General features: G+C 47.0%; 1 protein-coding gene across 7 annotated transcripts in view; it reads left to right on the top strand.

The window, feature by feature from the left end:
• Positions 1 to 745: 745 nt before the first annotated feature.
• Positions 746 to 16,077, top strand: part of HECTD1 (HECT domain E3 ubiquitin protein ligase 1) — a 1,011,111-nt gene continuing 995,779 nt past the window's right edge. For 4 of the 7 annotated variants that reach the window (XM_069638478.1, XM_069638483.1, XM_069638482.1 and 1 more), the window contains exon 1: positions 1,425 to 1,622. The gene's annotated coding sequence lies outside the window, so the exon portion shown is untranslated. Of the gene's footprint in view, positions 913 to 1,424; positions 1,623 to 10,262; positions 10,394 to 16,077 lie in introns of those variants that run through there. The other 3 variants (XM_069638479.1, XM_069638480.1, XM_069638484.1) reach the window with 3 other exon arrangements.

Genomic DNA, 16,077 nt, shown 5'->3' on the forward strand with positions numbered 1-16,077 from the left:
GCTCGAACTGCCGGGGCCCCGCCTTTATTAACCTACAGCGCATGCGCGAGCTCCGTGAGTCTCGCGCATGCGTAATACGTGTACCCAGTACACAACAGTAACTGCATCTTAGAGAGATCTAGCAGGTGGTGCTCAACCCACTGAGCTATAGGTCTACTACAACCACTGGTATCAAAAAGACCTTGATCTAGAGAATGCCCTACTTCTGATGCTTAGTTGAAACTAAAACGCCCCGGGTGTAATGCCCACTTCTTGGCCTGGCCCCTTCCTCCGGCTCCAGTAAATGTGTCGGGGCACGTCCCATTCAGGACGGGACGGGAGGGCCCTGCCCATGTAAACCATAGGATTATGAGTGTGATCATCGGTTGCCAAAGCAGTGGCATCTGTCACGTTGTCTCGCGGGTTCTCCGCACCGTCACACAGAAGAGGCGTGCGGGCGGGCAAATCTTTAACGCCTCCCTGTGATACTGGACAGAATTCTTCTCAGGTCGGAACCCGAGACCAGCCTGCGGGTGAGATATCCCTCAACTGGCTGCCCTAAGCCGGTTGGCACCCCAGGACTCGCGCCCCTAAATACTCCCCTTCGCGTTTGAGCGGGCGCGAGGCTTTGCGCAAGATATATCGCGCGTGCGGGGACGGCACACTTCCATTCGTGTTGGTTTCCTTGGTTGCCGGCTCTTCCGGTTTGGGCGTGCGCTTCAGTCGGGTGATGTCTAACGCCCACCCGTGCCCGCCGCTGGTAGTGCGCGTGACGGGAAGAGTGTAACGATACGCGCCGCATATTGTGCGGGCGGCGATGACGCGATACATGACGGTCTGCTTGGTTACCTGGTTGTCGGTCAGCTCTCTTTGCACCCGCGCCACGGTCGGGCGATTTCTGGCGCTCCCTCGTGGCGATTCCCGGTCATGCAGGTAAGTTGGGCGCTCTGCAGTACTTTGAAGCGCAGGGATTTGGCGCCCCCTTGCGACAGACCTTGGGACTACAGGTCATTTCTCTGGTGCTGCCGGAAAGGTTTCATCCACCCTATGAATGGCTTGCTAGGCCACGCTCTGTCACCCCCTAGCGGCAGAGGGCAGTGGCTTTCTGACGAGCCCCCCCCCCCCCCCAACCTATGAGGCAGAACCCAGTAACTCGCTACGCCGCCCGCGTTGGGCCGTGTTCGCGAACAGTACGGGCAGGGACGACACACACTGTTTATTAGTGTTTTGGTTGGTCTCGTGCCCTCCCCGCCCGCTGTTTCTTTCCCCGGCGTGGACTTGGATCTGACGGGCTCTGTCTCCCCCTGGAGGCCCGTGCGGGTATTGCAGGCCGTTACATTGGCTCTTCGCCTGCTCGTCCCCCCCCCTCGTGTCACGTGCCCTCGGTTGGCTGAGCTCTGGCGCCCTCCGATGCCCGCTGCCGGTATTGCAGGTTGTTTCTCTGGTTCTCGTTCCCGTCCGCGTCCTGTCTCTCGCTCTCTGCGTCGGTCGGTCGGTCGTGCTGCAGCGCCCCCCTCTGGCCGGTCTCGGGGTGCAGCAGGGGGCGGGCTCTGGCAGTGACTCGGGCTCCTGTGACTCGCTGCGCCGCCTGTGTCCGGCTCCGCGGCTCCTCTGGTCCCGTCGCGCCCCCAGTCCGGCACACGGTAAGTCAGGCCCCCCGCCTCGTCACCGCGAGCGCTCTGGGAAGGCCGCGCTGACGCCCCGGCCTCGAGTGCCGCGCGGGCCCGGGCAGGGAGGGAGGGCGGGCGGGCGGGCGGGCGGGCGGCGGAGGCCTGGGCCTAGCACGGGGGTGAGGGGGGGCATATTCCGGGAGTGGAGCTTCTCGGGGAGAGGGGCGACGAGAAGCCGAGGGCTGGGGGGGAGGGGGTACATGGCAACGTCTAAAGTCTAGTAGCTTCTGATTATCCTGCCCCGTCAATACTCTCAATTATACCCCCCGTGCCCTTAGCCCCCCCCAGTTCTACCCCTGAAAAAAGTAGCCTGGTCAGGGTTGCCCTTGGAATTCTGGGACGTGTAGTTTCCACTCTGAATATTGCACTACACGCCCCTCAGGCCTTCTCACGCATAGAACTGGTGGACTCGAGTCCCGTGGCCAATCTCCTCCTAATGGATCGCCTTCCACTGACTTTATCACCACTCTTTTTATAATGTTATTGCCCCCATGCTGATTTGGATAACCCCACGGTACTCCTGATCTCTCGCCCCCCCTGGTCCCCCCCTATGCTATCAATGGCTTGTGCTGCCACAGCCCCGCACCCGCATGCATTTAATGCCCCTCCAGACACCCCTGGTTTGACAACTCCTGAGATCATTCTTGAACAGCCATTCACATGTCCTTGGTAACACAGCGTCGAGCATGTGACCAGGATTGCTTCCTTAATCCCAATTTTCCAATGCTTTCCTTGCAATCGCAGAGCCTCTAATGGCACTCCCTGTTGCCAGAAGCCCAAAGTCCGTCCTTGCTGTCACCAAGACCCAAAACTCACTTCAATTTGCATTCCAGACTCGATCCCTGTCATCACGACCCATCCCAATGCCCCCCCACCCCACTTTCGCAATCCCTGATTCCGCCTTGCTATCACAGGTCCCACAGTGTTCATCATTTCTCAATATCGTTCTTGATGCCACAACTCGCCTGCTTTCTGACCTCAGCCTTGTATCACAACCCCCCCCCCCCCGCCCCCATACTCCCATGCTATCGCTGATATGAAGACCTGATGCTGAATTTGAGATTACGTAATTGTTAATGCCACCCTTGGTTGGCACCCCAGGGATAGCTGTACCCACTGTGCCTTCCCTGATATCGCACTCTCCATTGGTTTAGTTTATTTGCTAATATAGCGTACCTAACCCGAGGGTATCTGGCCACTTTTGCTTATACATACAAACAACCGTTACATGCATATAGGTAGTCCAATACAGGTGTAACATACACATAGGTAGTCCAATATAGGTGTAACATACACATAGGTAGTCCAATATAGGTGTTACATACACATAGGTAGTCCAATGCAGGAGTTACATACACATAGGTAGTCCAATGCAGGAGTTACATACACATAGGTAGTCCAATGCAGGAGTTACATACACATAGGTAGTCCAATGCAGGAGTTACATACACATAGGTAGTCCAATACAGGTGTAACATACACATAGGTAGTCCAATACAGGTGTTGGATGCACATAGGTAGTCCAATACAGGTGTTGGATGCACATAGGTAGTCCAATACAGGTGTTACATACCATATAGGTAGTCTAATACAGGTGCAACATACATATAGGTAGTCCAATACAGGTGTTGGATGCACATAGTTAGTCCAATACAGGTGTTGGATGCACATAGGTAGTCCAATACAGGTGTTGGATGCACATAGGTAGTCCAATACAGGTGTTGGATGCACATAGGTAGTCCAATACAGGTGTAACATACACATAGGTAGTCCAATACAGGTGTTGGATGCACATAGGTAGTCCAATACAGGTGTTGGATGCACATAGGTAGTCCAATATAGGTGTTGGATGCACATAGGTAGTCCAATACAGGTGTTACATACCATATAGGTAGTCCAATACAGGTGTTGGATGCACATAGGTAGTCCAATACAGGTGTTACATACCATATAGGTAGTCTAATACAGGTGCAACATACATATAGGTAGTCCAATACAGGTGTTGGATGCATATAGGTAGTCCAATACAGGTGTTGGATACACATAGGTAGTCCAATACAGGTGTAACATACATATAGGTAGTCCAATACAGGTGTTAGATACTATATAGGTAGTCCAAAACAGGTGTTGGATACACATAGGTAGTCCAATACAGGTGTAACATACACAGAGGTAGTCCAATACAGGTGTAACATACATATAGGTAGTCCAATACAGGTGCAACATATATAGGTAGTCCAATGCAGTTGTTGGATACATATAGGTAGTCCTATATAGGTGTTAGATACACATAGGTAGTCCAATACAGGTGTAACATACATCTAGGTAGTACAATACAGGTGTTATATACATGTAGGTAGTCCAATACAGGTGTAACATACATCTAGGTAGTACAATACAGGTGTTATATACATGTAGGTAGTCCTATACAGGTGTAACATACATCTAGGTAGTCCAATACAGGTGTAACATACATCTAGGTAGTACAATACAGGTGTTATATACATGTAGGTAGTCCTATACAGGTGTAACATACATCTAGGTAGTACAATCCGGTAGAAAGGGGTAGTCAGCCGACTTAAGTTACAGATCCGGATAACGTGCCTGGCAGGAGAGATAAATGCGGAAGTAGATTGGTATTCCACCCTTTCCCCATGAATCCCCTCCCATGGTAATGCTGCAGAGAGTCTGACTGCAGCCTCACCCATTCGACCCCTGACACTGCAATGCCTAAAGATGCACGTGATGCCCAAGACCATCCTCTAATTCACCAGCAAAATGATTGGATCACTTCATTGTTAATGTTAAAGGCATTTGTATAGCGCACCGTCGCAAACGGAGTTGGTCCCCAGGCAGATCTGTAAAAGAGGGCGGAGGGGGGGTTAGGTTAGTCAGGTGAAGAGGGAGAGGAGAGTGAAAGGAGTGGTCTGCTGTTGGCGGCTTCAGTTCGGTTTTCACCGTACGCTGAGCTTTGGTGTAGATGTCGGATCGCAGCGAGATCTTGTGTTCTGTTGGTATAGTTTGTGTTGTTTTTGCGGTGTGGTGAAGTTGGTGCGGTTTTCTGGGCGAGAGGTGGTAGTGTGATTTGCTGGGTACAGTAAGTAAGCAGGGGTTTGAGGATGGATTAGTAGGTTGTATGCCCTAGTTCTTACCAGTCTTGTTCGATGTAGGTGGCGTACCTGTGGGTTTTCTTAGTTGCTGGTTACGCTTCCTGGTCATCTTGGTTTGTCATCTGGGTCTCGGGTGGAGGTTGGCTATGGCTAGTCTTTTTCTCCTTCTGATATTGGTGCTGTGGTTTGGCCAGCTCCTATAATTCCGCTGTCTATGATTGTATAAGTTATCCCGAAAAGGGCTTTTGCCTGTTCCTGTTACAATGGAGCTTCGACTGAAAGGCCTGGAACACCGTCTCAGTGACTTGAGTCCGAGCTCCCCTTTTTTGAAATGGGGCATGTCTACAGCAGACTGTTGTCCGGATGGAAGAGAGGCGGGCATTCCCTTTCTGTGATCACCTCCATGTGCACGAGAGGGCATTCATTGAGGCTAGCCTTCGCAATACCTCCATTATGCCATTATGAAATGTAAAAGAATCGACAGCAATGATTTTTTTTTTTCTTTTTTTTTTTTCTAATCCTTGCTGTGTCAACATACATATTTCATGTCTGGGTTACCAGGAAAACCCTTTTAGTTATGTGATTTACTGCTGTGTACTATATCATTTTGTTATAAACGTGACAATCCTATTGTTTGTTGCACATGCACTTTGCAAGATGACACATGATGGAACTAATGGATTCTCGTAGTGCTTAAATGATCATTGATTACTAGATTCGTTAGAATAGTCTTATGACCGTCTGCCTCGGGAGTACAATTGTGCTATACGCCGTGTAATGCCAATATGCAACTAGCACAAGCACATTACAGTTTACCGATTCATTTTATCTTGTGTATGTTAATAATCATGATCGTTCTGATTTCATCTATGCTTTTATGGAAACTTGCCGAAATTGCTGCCAGTTGGGACAGCGATCCAGGGCAGAATGGGGGCCTTTCTGGTTGCGGCTAAGGTCTGGATCTGCGACTCCTAGTCCGCACCCTACCTTCCCGGCCTAGGGCCTTGGCTAGTCCATACTCTTCCTTCCTTCGGTCCCTTTTAGGCATAGGCCATTGCAGTTTTCTGGACAGGGGGGAGTGCTATTATTTTTCTATTGGTCCGGGGCAGTTTATCACCAAAGATCCCCTTTGGTTCTGAGTTGAGTAAGGGTCTCAGTCTCCCTCCTGCGAACACATTGTGCCCCTTCATTCCCCTAGACCTGCGTGTGCTGTGGGCCACCCCCGCCCTGCGGATCCTGGACAGTGTGACTGCTTTGAGCCAGCAGCTCCCGCCCGCCGGCGTGCCACCCTTCCTGCCATGGCATGGCTTGTTTGTGTTTTGGCTGTGCAGCTATGCCTGGTTCCCCTCCAGGCTTGCTCCTGTGCTGTCCAGCATCTGCGTTCGGGAAGTGACCTCGCTGCCCGTTGCCAGCCTCTTATTCTTAGGGAGGGCTGCTCTTTGGCACGGTGCACCCTCTCCTTTCAGTGCGGTCTTCCCTGTGTAAGGAAACCCAGAGACACAGAGCTATAATCATGAGAATATTTCATGAGCGCTTTTTCTCCGACCTGATCACTCTTTCCGTGTTGAATCCCTGGCCAGTGTGCTCTTGCGAAGAAGCTTTAATTAGGCGTTTCTTCTCCGTGATTCCTAAATGGTCTGATCGCTGGTTCACGGTAACAGTCCTGGGGTGGGGCACAAGCAGAGGCGTTGCTAGGGGGGGGGGCTAAGGGGGCTATAGCCCCTGGTCTTTTGGTTGTAGCCCCGGATAGAATCTCAGGAGCTACAGCCAAATGGCTAGCTAGCCCCCAGTCCCAACAGTTCCGACATTAGCATAGCCCCGGGTTTTTTCCAGACCTAGCAACACCCCTGGGCACAAGCCCCAGAATTGGCTGTGTGAGAGAGAGAGAGACACTCAGACAGGCTTGTTTATACTAGTGCTGCAGTACTTTTCAGAACCCATGGGGGGTTTATAATGGCGCTCTAGTGCAACATGTTTTATCTTTTATTTGAGTTTTTTTTTTCAGCGCCTTACATGGTTGAAAGATTAACACGGTGGTAGGTGTTTGCCGGATAGGAAGATTCGGATAGACCAGTGGCTGCCTTGGCAGGGGCCGGGGGGGGGGGGGGGCGGCAGGGTTATGTGTGTGGAAACAGGTATGTTTTGCGGGGTCTTTCTTCAGGTGGTGGTATGAAGAGCAAGGTAGATTTCTAATTGCCTCTGCATGCAAGAGGTCTAGAGTGGAGTTTGGTATTTCTGAAGCTGTGATGGTTTTATCCTGTAACTCTTTCACTTTCTGAACCGTTGGATGATTGTATAGGAAGTCTGGGACCGTCCGAGCTTGAGATCATTAGAACTCCGTTGCAAATCTGTCTGTGGCTGCTATAGGTTTATAACCAGGGCTCGGGTACTCTGAGCCTTTGCGAGAGAAGTATGCTGCTGCCATGGCTCTATACTGGCGCTGCATTAAACGTCCCAAGAGCTGCCAGAGATTGTAAGGTGTGTACTGGTGCCCTGGCTACTAATTCACCCTGTGAGAGGTGTACTACACAAGCCGTGGTGGGTTTTACTGCAGCTTTGGTACTGTTACAGGAAATGTGGTACTCTCTGAGATTGTGTGAGAGGTTTAGAACACATTTCCGCACACACTGTGGCTGTGAGAGGCTGAAGCTGCATCACAACACCATATCATCCAGCCTCAAAATGTGCACTAGCCATTGGCTAGTGGCGAGTAAGGTGTGTGTATTGATGGAGCAAGTGACTTGTTATGCCGGCTAGTAGCTTGAAACTTATCCCTGATATCCGGATTTGAGAGACTGGTCTACTGCGAGTCTGGTGTCTGATTGCACGTTTGTGCTGTGAGGCTGGGAAGAGATTTGTACTAACTACTAAGGCTTGGGCACTGTTCAGGGGTTCTACTGACTGACACTTTGGGTGGGGGTCTGCTTCAGCTGAGGCAGTGTCCAAGGGTGGTAAGAGGTTTACACGGGTGCACTGAGCCTGAGAGAATTACTCACTCTTTTGGCTAACTGTGGGAGCTGGGTGCCTCCTAATATCTGCAGCTATGAAACAAGGTTATGATGGCTCTTGCGCTACCCGAGTCTGTGGTAAATATATACGTTTATACTGGAGCTTTGGAACTCTGGGGGTGGATACCTGTTTAAACTGGCGCTTCAGCAATACAGTTAGGAGAGGTTTATGCTGAGGGTTTGGCACGCTCCTAATCTTGGAGAATGTTTCTACGGGAGGCTTGGCAGTACCGGGCAATGGAGGAGCGGCTTGGAGAGCTCTAGTGTGGCTGTACTGAGGCATCTGGCCCCAAGCACACCCACCTGCTCACAGCCACTTGCCTGATGCCTTCAAGCTAGGAATACACAATACAAACGGCAAACTTCAATAGAACCATGTGAATGTCTCCTATTCAAAGCTTGGATACAACTTTTCTTACCACAATACATTAAATAGTCTCTTGACTAGATATAGTTCTCGTCCAGAATATTTCAGTATAAAAAAATCACAATGAACAAATCGCGCATACATTTCCACACGCAAATTCTGTAGGAGAGAGACTACATTCAATAATCAAATGTCTAATCGTTTCAGTAGCCAAAGCGGAATGTCTGCACACTCGATGCTCCCATAGGATATTCGCTCTTGCCCCGTCGCTTCTCTAGTAGCAATTGGATTTGGCTTCGGCATCCATATTTCGTTTCTGTAGTTTTTCGAAGAGCGTTTTAAAAAAATAGTCTTAAGCAACAAATATGGCTTAATATCAGAACTAAGGTCATAGAATAATCGGTAAGTCTCTCCACTATTAAATGCCTTCTTGACCTGGACTTGTTGAATTGTTAACGGGTCATCCCAGTATTCCTTTTTGCATAATTGCACTAGAGCAGTAAGAAATGCATCTGAATCTGAAAGCTCCCGGCATTCTGCAGAGAAGCTCTGCCCTGCCCTTACCTTGATTATTACTGAAAGTGTTGCATCTGTCTGGCCAGCCATCTTACTCTCTCAGCATGGCCCACTATGGGCTTGCCTGACCTCCTAGCTGGTGTTCCATGGCAGGTCTTTGTCCTTTCCAAAATGCAAGCTGGCCAGGCTTCCTCATGGAGCCCTGTCTCTGTCCAAGCGCCTCCTCTCTCTCAAGGAGACGTCACCCGCCTGTTCATATTACTGGGATTAACTTGAGGCTGAGGTCCGCCTGTCTCCCATGGCTTTCATCCTACATGGTAGTCGTTGGGAGTCCCTTAGTCACTGGTATGCCCACCATGCAGGAGGACTGTATCTCAAAGCATCTACCGTTACCATGCCAGCCCGAGAGAAGCTGCTGAATCTCTTAGAAGGGAACCAGAAATGGGCCGTTTTGCTTTTGTGACAATGGCAGTGCATTTCTTACTGGTCACTTCACCTAATCCTCCACTTTTCAGAGCTGCTTTTGACGCAGGAGCAAGAAAACTGGATATATCTGCAGAGTCCTGAAGGATCTGTGATAGCCGTAGGCGCCGGAAATGAATTTGAAACGGCGTGGATCATTTGCAAAGCTCTGAAATATGAGCTGTCCCCCCCACACCTTGCAGGTTAAGAATTTGTTATAGTGGATTCTTGGGGCATGAAAAGCTTGGACTACGAATTGTATGTGAGCAACACAGGCTCTCACGGCTCCTAGTGAAGCAACATTATCTTCAGGGCTTCCTCTAAATCTTGTGGTAATGGCATTAGGGAGGGGCCTTTTGGATTCGCGCTTGGGCTTTCACAGCTCTATTCACTCCTCTGTCACTTGGCAACATATTGAATCTAAATTTAGTGCTGGATTGCAGGCAAAGGTACATGGGGTCTTTATATTTTTTTTCTTACCCCTTCCTCTTTGGGCATGAAATGACTTGCCCCCTTCTCAGAATTCTAGATATTTGAAATAGACACTTTGTATCCCAGCATTAGTTTCTTCACTGCTAGTTTGTCGCCCCCTACTGCTCTGAAACCGTGGCCTCGAGAGGTTTAGGTTTATACTCCATCTTTAAAACTGGGAGCGGTCTGTACAGCAGCTTAAACTAAAGCTTTTGCTCGAAAGGTTTGTACCAGAGCTGGGAGAGTGGTTTGTACTGGAGTTGGAGCACTCGAGGCTGGAAGAGAGGTTTATACTCTAGCTCTGTCACTGTGGCTGGGGGAGAGGTTAATACTGAAGGTCTGAGGTTATGGGGGAAGTTTATACCCAAGTTGGGACAGTGGTTTATACTGGAGCTCGAGCACTCGGCGCTGTAAGGGAGGTGTATGCTGAACATCTGTCACATAGGGGGGAAGAGTGGTTTATAATGGAGTTTGAAGTGTGCAGGAAGTGTAAGAGCTGTTTGTGTTTTGCTTCGTGCTTTGCCCGCGCTGTACGCCTAAGGAGAAGGCTCCTCTGTCCTCGAGGCGAAACTTTCCCCTTTACAGCAGTTAGTAGTCATTTGTGGGCACGTTAATCCTATTGGACGTACTGGCAGTTTCGAGGCAAACTAAAGTCTGTCTTTTGTTTTTTTGTCTCCAGCGCTCTAGCTGGCTGCTGCTTCCTGGCCCCGCCCACCCGCTCCCGACAGCCCTACTTCTGCACGGTGCCCGGTCACCCGAAGTGTGCAGGAAGTGTAACGGCTGTTTGGCTGTTCGGGGGAGAGGGGAGAGGTAAGCTGGCGTTTGTAGGTGTTTAGGAAATTGTTCAAGTTTTACTTTGTTATTAATACTTGAACGCTGGTCTATGCAATGCTCATACTTTGTGGGTAAAATCAAGTTACATGAGGAGCATTGAGCGTGAGTTTGGTGTACTCATGGTAGACAAATAATTGAATATTTGGTGCTGATTGCTTTCAAACGGGGCATTTGTTGATACACATAGGCTGCCTTGAAATATTTTGATATTGTAACGGGAAATTGCGGAATTGTGTTGTATTTACATTGTGAGTGATCTTCTAGTAACCTACGATGTCTTCGAAGTTGGCAAATTGTTAAAATGCCTGTACAAAAACAATTGGCATTACCGAGCAATACTATGATAATTCACGATGCTTCAAAACGAACAAAAAAGTCCTTATGTTATATTGCGGTTCACCCACATGTTAGTGAAGTTTCTGCAATACCAAACATACCATACCTCTTCCAAAACGCAGACATTATATGTCATGAAGTGTCTTTCGCTTATGTGCGGTCAAAAAGTGAATTATGTGAAAAGACTGGGATATACCCGCACTCCCTAGTTACGCTCGAACACAAGGACTTGGAGCACATACCTAAAAAGAGCTTTTTGAGCATGCGAGAAAATGGGTTGTCTGTTTCCTTGGATGACATTGGGGAGGAACAGAGACAATCACCCGCGGATACATCAATTCTTGCCCCCGCAGTGATGGCAGATTAAAAAAACGTGTACGACTCTCAGTGGGTCCCTCTACCCCAGTCACTGCTGCGGTAGGGAATGTTCTAAATGGGCATCTACACTATAGAGGTGGTTTCCCCTGACGATATGGATAAATCACATGTCCAATTACTCTTGGATGTATTGCCAACAACTGTGACACCAAGTGGCTCACTCATGAGTAAGCCTCCCAACAATGAAAAAAGTCCCCCGGCACACACCGATCAACGCTCACCCAGTCCTCTTAAGACGAATGTTATTCCCCCTTTGGGGCTCGATCTATTAAACCCATCTGAGGACATGCAGAATCTAGAGGCCTCTTATCCTGTATTATCAAGAGTGCTCAATTTATTAGACAGTGGGCATGACTACACACACTATGAATTACGGGACCTAAAAGCTTCCCTATTTGAGATGTTATTTAAATTAAACAAACTGGAAGGCTTTATTTTTGGCGAGAAATACAAATTAGAGGGTGGTTGCTCTACTCCTCCGAACACTGACACCTGTTTCACAGTTACGGTAGCAACGCAAACGGAAACTATGGTGACGAAGGATCACCCTATACAACAACAGGAGGTAGTAATACTGACCTTTAGCTTCCCGCAAACTTTTGCACAGACAGTAGGGGCAACTCATGACTTGTCCACTGTCCAGATATTGACACATGCACAATTATGCCAAAAGGTGGTGCAAAACAGTAAGAAAATAGACCAAATACACTTTTTTCTCCAGGTTGAAGATTCAGTACAGACTAAGGCTCAGGCAACTGAATCTTTAAGCCCTCAAACTGTAGAAGTTGACCATCTGGACAGTCCTTCTGCCCTTACTAACCTGATAGAGGCTGAAGCACAAAATGACCAAAAGCAAGAAGTGTGTTGATGGTCTTCAGAAGACCATCCATGCTGGTACCGGTATTGAGTTTGTATCCCGGAAAGAAAAACGTTTAGATTTCTGTGCATTGAAAAGAAAATCCGATCGGCAAGCTGCGCAGCTAGCAATGGGTAAAAAAACACAACAAAAACCTCAAAAATATTATAAAATCTGCACTAACTCAAACAAAACGAGGAGGGAAGGTTTGGACAGATAAAAAAAAATACCTCTCCCAACATAGAAAATGGTATCAACTTGGACAAACTTTCTGATGAAAGCAAAAGAGCCCTACAACTAAATAGTGGGACGGTCACTGATGTGACCAGCAAAGGCAAATCTCAAAATGAATTATGTAGTGCTCGAAATGGTGAGACTACACCTCCTCTGAAAATTGTGGTGGATGACTGTGGCCAAAATCATTTCTGCAAAGCAAAGGGAATTTACCTCCAGCTTAACCCTTCTCCAACAAACACAGCTATCAATGTTCTATAAACTGATTGCAAATAAAAAAACAAATACAGGAACTCTTACACTTTATGCCAAGGGAATTTACCAATGAATGCCTTTTGCATAGCCCAAAGATCGCCTAATATAGAGGATGTAGACAACCCTGGGGGTAAACCCGTTAAGGCATCAAACAATATTATCAACCCCAATAAGAATCTGGGAATTGAACAAGTACCTCCTATTGCCGAAAATTATGTTTTTGGTAATGTTTTACAACTGAACAAAGGCCTAACTTCCTGCCCTGCTGAGAATGACACTATGCCGCCTACCTCTTCGACCATTATGGGTTGGTTGAGAAATGCCGACATTAATGGAGATAAGCGACTCAATCTCTCCTTTATATTGCAGGCATTCCATAAAATACCAGCTCTTAGAATTCTAATTTCTGGGGATATTCAATGGATCACGCTTCCCGTGATGAACAATCGTCGAATGGTGTGTCAGTTTCAATCTTCAATCATAGTAGACTTGATGTGGCAGCATGGGAGGGAACTAAAGCTAATTGGTCTAACTCCCTTTCTTTTTGATTCGATTGAGGAAGCAATCTCCTTCAATGAAACACATGAAGAAATGCAAATGCCAACAATGAAAAATGACACTAGGTCCCTGACGAATGGGCACCTAAAGCGGCAGTGATTGCTCAACTTGTTGTCCTTTCTAACATTAGCAAAGATTGGTCATGGTTGACCTTGCTTGGCGGGCACCTTGTTCCCAGCTGGGTTCTCAATGTCCCCACATATCACCCATAAAGATTGTTTCTTGGAACTTATGTGGGTTTACTAATCTCACATGGGCTAAAAACACCACCCCCTAAAAATCTATTGACATCATATTAGGTCAAGAAACTGTGTGTGGCCATAGGTTTCAATTGCAAGGATTCACTGCACTATATTCTTGAATACAAACTTGGGGATTACAACACAGGAGGTACATAAGTCCTCATCTCTATTAGCGATAATGGCTTCTTTTTGTGGTGTACTGCATGTTACATATTCTCTATTTACCATAATCCAGCTCAGGTGAAGCTAGAATCAATATTTTCCAACATTGCTACGATTTTGGAGGAGGTGATAGTTCAGAATACTGAATGTAGAATACTTATAGGGGGCGACTTCAATGCATATTGTGCAAATATTGACATTGTCTTTATGTTCAGAAGGCAGTAATAATCTTTCCCAGGCCAAAATGAGAGACCAACGTTGGATAGAGTATTTTGCATTCTGGGATATTTCATTTGTGACCATTGACACCACCTGTTACCTGGAGGAGAGGCCCAAAAAGCTTGCATATAGATTTCTATGTAGTCTCAGCAAATATGCAGAAATAATGCCGTGAGATCGTTTCAACTGAGCCAGGGGTGGGTGACCATCCAATGATTTGGTTGACAAAGTGAATGCCTCGATCTTAAGAGGTGATAGGAGCCAAGTTTTATTGCAAGGCGATCGCACGGGCATATCGCTCATTGGAACACCCATCTTTGTGACAAATTAAATACCATGATTGACAATCATCTGATTTCTGACGAAAAAGCTGCTTTACAATTTATCACACTGCAACCGAGAGCAATGAGAGATGTATTTGTGATTGGTATGTCACTAGCTAATTTGGTACGTAAGCATAACCACTCCCACCAATATAGTAGAGAGATTCAATTGGCTAAATGTGCAAACCATTTGGAATGAAGAAAGCTAAAATCCTCTATCGGATACAGAGTTTCTTTAAATGAAAATAACTCTATGCAATGCTTATAGTAACAAATGCTTAAACTATAGACGATACATGTATAAGTTGAACAACCAGAAGATGATTGCTAATCTTTGCCGAAATGATCGGAGAACTACGTGGGCTATGCTTAGGGCAGATTCGCCACTTGTCAATAATGATCAAACATCCCATATTCCTGTGGAGGCATGGACACAATTCTTTAGGTGCAAATTTAAGTTCCCAAGTATGTTTTGTAACATGAAGGCGAACTATTCAGTGCTGATACCAAGCTCAACAATGGTGTGGACATTTGAGGATGTAGAACTAGCCATTAAGGCATTGAACTACTCTAAAGCAGCAGGCCCCAATGGCATACCACCATGGGTCCTTAAACGCAATCCACAATTCTGGGCGCAGATTTTAAAGGTACAATTTGACAACATTCTGTTAACATCTACGATACCACCATCATGGCTAAACTCCATCGTGGTACCGATATTTAAAAAGGGGATTCGATCTGACCCCAATAATTTTCATCCCATAGCATTGTTGGATGCCGCTGCAAAAGTGTTTTCCATCCTTTTATTGCAAGAACTCCAAGCCCATATAAAACAACAAAATAATCTGTCACGATTCCAGATTGGCTTTCGATCTCAGATGGGCACAACATTGAATGCCTCAATTTTGGCCCATCTGCTTACGAAATCCAAAGTATGCAACACTGGTCCCCATATATGGCTTCAATTGAAGCCCTTACTGTGGCGTTTGACTGTGTTGTCCGCAGTTTGTTGTGGGAAAAGATGGCTCGGCTGGGCATTCCAGCTCATCTAATCTCACTCATTGCAAAATAACATCGAAACACTGCTTACCTGGTAAGGGTGAACGGCACAGGAGCGACCACAGAGCCGATACCTACAGAGGTCGGTGTTAAGCAGGGTTGCAACTTAGCAGCAACCCTGTTCAACCTATACATTTGCAAGGTGGATGAGATCTGGGTAAACGATATCAGCTATCCTGCAAGGCTGGGCCACTTAGAGGTGCATTGGCTTGCCTTTGCAGATGACATCTTGATCTTTCACCGAACTCCTTTCGGGTTGCAAACAAAGCTGAGTTTGTTTGCCAAATACTCACGGGCGCATAACCTGCAGTTCAATGCCAAAAAATCGAGGGTTACTATCTTTCAAAATTTGAAGAGGAACATTCCATCACAGAACAACATAACTATTCCAAGTGCGACCTCGATTAAATATCTGGGCTACGAATTGGTTGATGCTAACTCAGTGAAAATGTGGAAGGAAGGGCTTAACAAAAAAGTGAAATCCCCATCCACAAGGATGCGCATTGTGTATGTACCCCAAATATTGCACATTTTCATTAGTCCCCCTGATTGAGTTTTATACTCTAAAAGTTGAGGCAGTAATCCTTTATGGATTATATATGTGTTTAACATCCTTGACTAGATGCAGGGGGTCGCTATGGAAAAGCACGTTGAGATTGCCCAATTCTCTGCCTAATGTAGTGCTTAGGCAGGAGTTGGGTCTCCTATCCTTATTAGCAAGGTTTCACTGGCGCTCATTAGCTAATTTAGTTCAGATGCTGTTTCCACCTGCTAATTCATTATATGAAAATCTCGGAAGAATGATTGGGGAGCGGAACCCGCCATCAGTGGCTACATACTATGATAGCATGGCAGCTCCGTTAGTTGAAATTGGGCTTACACCAGAGGATCTAGAATTCAGACTACTCTATGTCAAAAAACGACTTTTTGACTTTGATTGGTGTAACACAATTGATGGTATCTCTTCACTGATATCTTGTAAAGAAATTGCAAAATTCACAACCAAACGATTGCCCTGCAAGCTCTATATAGTGCAAT

This window comes from Ambystoma mexicanum, chromosome 14, assembly GCF_040938575.1.
Source record: "Ambystoma mexicanum isolate Mex_15411 chromosome 14, UKY_AmexF1_1, whole genome shotgun sequence".
Taxonomy (NCBI): domain Eukaryota; kingdom Metazoa; phylum Chordata; class Amphibia; order Caudata; family Ambystomatidae; genus Ambystoma; species Ambystoma mexicanum.